This window comes from Gekko japonicus, unplaced genomic scaffold, assembly GCF_001447785.1.
Source record: "Gekko japonicus isolate JY-2015 unplaced genomic scaffold, Gekko_japonicus_V1.1 scaffold611, whole genome shotgun sequence".
Taxonomy (NCBI): domain Eukaryota; kingdom Metazoa; phylum Chordata; class Lepidosauria; order Squamata; family Gekkonidae; genus Gekko; species Gekko japonicus.
Genome location: NW_015163622.1, coordinates 807,248 through 813,247, shown reverse-complemented (window position 1 = coordinate 813,247; position 6,000 = coordinate 807,248).

Below are 6,000 nucleotides of genomic sequence, written 5' to 3'. Positions count from 1 at the left end.
GGATCTGACCACCTTGTAGCTGCTCTGTGGGAAGGAGTATTGAACAGAAGCAACTGCAGCTTTACTACTGGGCATCCCCAGCCTTCTAATTTGTATACAGGGCAACTGCATTTTATTTGTGGCAGTAGTGGGTTTAACAAATAATTAAAGAAATAAGATAAATAAGCTTGGGATAATTGATAAAATAATACAGTTTTATTAGTTGTTGTAAATTTTCCAGGCTGTATGGCCATGGTCTTGGCATTGTAGTACCTGATGTTTCGCCAGCAGCTGTGACTGGTGAAACATCAGGTGCTACAATGCCAAGACCGCAGCCATGCAGCCCGGAAAATCTACAACAGCTAATGAACGCTGGCCGTGAAAGCCTTCAACAACAAAATAAATTTTTAGCTTAATACAGATTAGGTATTTCTCCTTTGATACTTGGGAAATTGTTTATCGGCTGTTAATAATTTGCGCATTGCTAATGCTCCCTCTAAGCTGTGGAGTCTTGTGAGCAAAAATTCTACTTTGTGAGCTACTGGCATTAAAGTTGTGAGTGAGCAATTTGGCTACTGCATAAACTAGTTTACTCTGGAGCCATCCTTCCTGAGCTAGAACAAAAATGTGTGAGCCGGAGGCTAAAAAAACTGAGCTAGCTCACACTAACTCAGCTTAGAGGGAGCACTGCTTCATTACATAATTGAGTATCAGCAATATTTTGTAATAAATACAATGGTAACATGTGGCTTACTGCACAGGCTTGCAGTACAGGGCCTGTGTTTATTTTGGAATTTCCCCATATGCAGTATTGGTAGAGGGAACGAGGACATTCTGTTGCAGGATCTTTTTAAGCCTCATTAAGTTTACCAGTAATTACATAGTTGTTTTGGCCATGCCTCCTAAGATGTCCACTACTGTTGAAAAGGCCAGGGTAGGATCCCAGCCTGTGGTAGCTAAACATGGCAAAGCCACTGCAAAATGTACAGGCCTCCCCTGCTCAGTCACAGGGTAGTAGTCAAGTCCCCAAGAACACAGACACCATCCCTAAAGGGGCCAAGACATAGGCTGCCATGGGGCTACTCCCAGAACAACCTGTCCTAGCCTTCGCCTTGCCCTTTTCTGTTGATAATACTGCTATTTTTCAGGGCATATCACAAACATGAATACACCTATCAGAGTGGATGGACCTCCCAGGGTCCCATGCAACCTCACCAGGGCCTTCTATGGCTCCTGCTACCAGGGGGAGAAAGGGACTTTGTTCCCCTGCAGAGGCCAGGGTATCCAGTGCCATGAGGGAAGCTACTGCAGAGAGCCCCCACTGAATGGAAGCAAGAAGGGCCAAGTGAAGGAGGTCTTTGAAGGCTACATGATCTCATGAAGTGTCCTGTAGCAGTGCTTCATCTGATGAGTCATCCTCAGATGAGGACTCGGCACATTTAGATGGGAATTATTGGAAGGTAGGGGCATTCATCCCAGGGCTCCACCTTGGGTGCGCAGGCGCAGGTGTTTTTTTTTTTGGGGGGGGGGTGCCCAGTCCTGTCAATGTGTAGGAACCTCAGCAACACCATGGGGCCAGGGTTCCCCCTCAGTATAACAATTTCAAGGACCCACCTGGTGTCCATTTGCCACTTAAACTTCGTGAACATGTCCTTGATGAATAATTCATATACATTACCTCAAGCCAGTGGGTGACACCGACAAAACAGGCTTCAGGCAAGACAAAAAAAGTGTCTGCCAAGGGCAGCGTGGAGCACTCTTTTCAAAATTGGCTCATGCACCATAAGGTCTACATGCGTCCTGTTGCCTCTGCATATCCAGAGCATGGCTGGCATCTAGCCAATCATATGGGGGAATGTCCTCAATGCCCAGTCATTGGTGGGTGATATTGCCACCATTGAATACGATGAGGCTCTTTGAAAATGGGCATCACATAATGAGCTTCCTGGTGGATCCTCCTCAATGATAAACTTTGGTTTGTAACTGACGGTTTGCATATAAAGCCTAGGTCTGATTCTAGTAGAGAGAAAAAACCCGTTCAAATATGATTTCATCTGGTGGGTTTGCTGGGAATACAATCAGGGCAGGTGTCAACATCCCAGCTGCAAATCCTTTCCAGGAACCTGGCCCTCTGCCAGCTCTAAGAGCGAAAAAGACAGAGGGTCAGGTGCTGCCAGGTCCTCAGCCTTTTTGTCATCCAAACAGCCCTAAAAAAATTCAGTTGGACATGCACCTGGCAGTTACCCCTGTTTGCTTTAGGACCTTGGCACCCCTGTTAGATAAATATCCTAATTAAGCTGCTGCTGCCAGATATCTCTGTGAAGGGTTTAGCAAGGGACTCCGTATACCATTTGAGGGACCCTGGGGTCTGATGGACACCACACACATGGAAGCAACAGAGACTAGGTGAAAGCAATGGAAGAATACTATTGAGGGCAGAAATAAATGCTGAACATCTAAGGCTGATTCCCATATGCTTGTATGTCATTCAGAGAGCAATCCTAAGCAGTTCTACACAGAACTTTGTACAGGCAGGACCCCACCATGACTTTACCAGCTGCAGCAATACAAGTTCCTCATGGGGAAAATGGCTGTAGGCAGACTGCAGGGATGGCTTCTGAGGAAAAAAGCAATCTAGCAGGGCTTTGGTGTGTGTGTGTGTGGAGGGGGGCTGGCCTCTGAAGCAAGAGGCAACTTTGCAGACAGGTGCTAGCAAAAGGCATTTGGCATTACCCAGAGAGATGGAGGTAGGAAGACCCCTCCTTGGCCAATGAGGGCTTTCCTCCAGTCCCCAGTACGTCCTGGTCACATGGGTGGGGTGGAAATGGCCAAGAGGGCATTGCCCCTCTTGTTATTTAAAGAGGGCCCAGATCTTAATTCACGGGCAGGAATATATGGAAGAAGATGGCCCTTCAGATACCCCAGTCCAAAGCCATGTGGAGCTTTAAATGACAAAACCAACACTTTGAACCGAGCTTAGTAAAGGATCAGTAGCCAGTGTAATTGCTGTCATATTGGGGACATATTGGCATATTTTGCCCTATTTGTGTTTTAACTACTGGCACATGTTGCCCTATTTGTGAGCCGCCCTGAGCCCGTTGCGAGGAGGGCAGGCTATAAATTTGAACAAATAAATAAATAAAATAAATAAACATATGCTCCCAATAGCTGGCCCTGACCAGCCATCTAGTCTCAGCATTCTGCACCAGCTGCAGCTTCCCAACACTCTTCAAGGGTAGTCCCAAGTACAGCACATTGCAATAGCCCAGTCTAGATGTAGCTAAGGTATGGATCATTGTGGAGAGATCTCTAGCCCAGGAACAGATGCAGTTGACGCACCAGCCAGAGCTGGGCAAATGCACTCTGAGCCACAGCAGCTAACTGGTTTTCTAAAGTGATCACTGGGTCAAGCAGCACTCTCCAGCTGGGAACCTGGCTTTTCAAGGCAAGTATAACCCTATCCAAGACAGAGGTGAACTGAAGTCCCTGGTCTGCCTTTCTACTAACTGAGAAGACATCTGTCTTGCCAGGATTAGATTTCAGCTTGTTCACCCTCAGCTTGTTCAGAACATTAACAGCATCCTTGGAATTAGGTGGAAAAGGAAGGTAGAGCTGGGTGTCATACACATGTTGGTGATATTGCAACCCATATCTTCTGATGACCTCTCCCAGTGGCTTCATATAGATATTAAATAGCATGGAGGATAAGATGGAACCTTGTAGCACCCCAAAGGTCAACAGCCATGGGGCAGAGCAGGAATTCCTCAACACTATCTTCTGAGACCACCACCACCCCAGATAGGACTAGAACCACTATCATATGGTGCCCCTTAGTCCCAGCGCTGAGAGGCAGCTGAGCAGGATACTATATAGTTAATAGTGTAAAAGGCTGCTGGGAGATTTAGCAAAGCTAGCAGAGTCACATTTCCCTTGTCTAGTTCTCAATAGAGAGCATCAACCAAGGTGACCAAAGCGGTCTCTGTTCCAAATTCTGGCCTGAAGCCAGACTGAAATGGGTCCGGAAGATCAGTCTCTTCCAGGAATCCCTAGAGCTGAGAGGCAACAACTAGCTCTAGCACCTTGCTCAACAATGTGTCAGCAAGCTGCCATTGTTTTGCAAATGTTTTGTTTTCATTTGATGCATGTGTGTGCGCTTGCTTCTGTCCCTGTAGAATCGTAGATGCACATGTCTATGTAGCTCGCCGGAACAATTATCTAGCTCAAGGCCACAGGTGGAAGCAGAGCTTGTTAGTGCGGAGAGGCTCTCCCTAAACACCGTGAGAAGGAGATAACGTGAGAGGCTTGGAACTGTTAGTTCTCAGGCTTAAGGGCGCACGCGGGAACCCCCGCAATTGGCCCATAGTTGTTTGAATGTAGATTATATGCTTTGCCATTGCTTTTATCCCTCATTCTGAACAGTGATCCTGTTATGCACCTTCAGCTCTAATAAAGTTACCTTTTCTTCAAAAGCGTGCTTATTATGATGCAAGGAGGAGTCTGACACAATGAAAGATTGGAGACCCAACAGGGCTCAGGGATGGTTTTTCAAAACAGAACTAATCATTGCCTCCTTGAGCACGGACAGCACAACCCCTGCTCTCCCCTTATCTACTCAGCCAGTCCCCCACTGGCAGATTTTATCAGCCAGGAAGGGCAAAGGTTGAAAAGACAGGCGGTTAAGTCTCACTTGTCCAAGGATCTTGTCTATATCCTTGTCATCCAAGAGCTGAAAAGTATCCATAAAAACAGACAAGCAAATGCCAAAAGTGCATCATCTGGACATGCATCCATGCTGGTATCCAATTCAGAACAAATCTGAGCAATTTTGTCTGCATAGCAAGTGGCAAATTGATCACAGTGGCCTGTCATATGGTCAGAGTCCAAATCCGTGGGACTGTGATATAAAAGTCCACGAACAACACAAGACAGCTCAGCTGGACAATTAGGTGCAGATGCAATCATGGTGGAGAAACATTGCCCTTTCAGCATCGTAACTGCAACAGAATAGGCTCTAATATGGGCTTTATGCTGTGTTCATTCAGTCTTGCTCTCAGTTTTCTGCCAGCTCTAGCAGTCGTCCCTTCCGTTTCATCATCCTCAGTTCCCCAGAGAACCAGGGAGACTGCTTGGCTTTGTCCGGCGGGGGGGGGGGGCACTTAGGGACAATTGGGTCAACAGCCCAGGCCGTCTCCCTATTCCAGAGAGCAGTCAGAGCCTCAACAGAATCATCAGATTGAATCTGAGGTTTTCTGCATGCAAAGCAAAAGGCTTTACCGCAGAGACACTACCTACCCCAAACCAGGTCCCTGCTTTCTGCAGCATTCCTAATCACATGGAGGAGTCTACGTACATATAGGTTTGTTTTGCAGCTTCAGCTGGATGTGCAAATGTTGGCATAGGGACAGTGGGTACAAATTTGCCTTCCTTTATGCTGACCCTGATGCTGGGAATGATTGAAGGTAAAAGAAGAAGGGGGTGGCAAAGGATGAGATGGTTAGACAGTGTTATCAATGCAACGAACATGAAATTGAGCAAACACCAGAGGACAGCGGAAGACAGGAGGGCCTCATGTGAGGTGGTCCATAGGGTTGCGAATAGTTGGACATGACTGTGTGACTGAACAAAAAAAAATGCTTATTAATTAAACATACGAACAAAGTCTGAAGAGAGGTTTAGTTATCACTCAATGTGTGAACTTCTTCCATAGAAAAACATTGTGTTTGGGTTAATGTGGCATTTGATCTATGATGGCATCACTTGAGCTGAGACACTTGGTTCAGCACTTTAGCATTACATCAGAATATAGGAAGCATCCACCAGACATCTCCCCCCCCCTCCGGCAGTCCTATCAGACTGATAGAATGAGTACACATGAACACCTGAAGCTGCCTTCTACTGAATCAGACCATTGGTCCATCAAGGTCAGTATTGTCTCCTCAGACTGGCAGCAGCTCTCCAGGGTCTCAGGCAGAGGTCTTCCACATCACCTGCTATGAGGTCCTTTTAACTGGAGATGCCAGG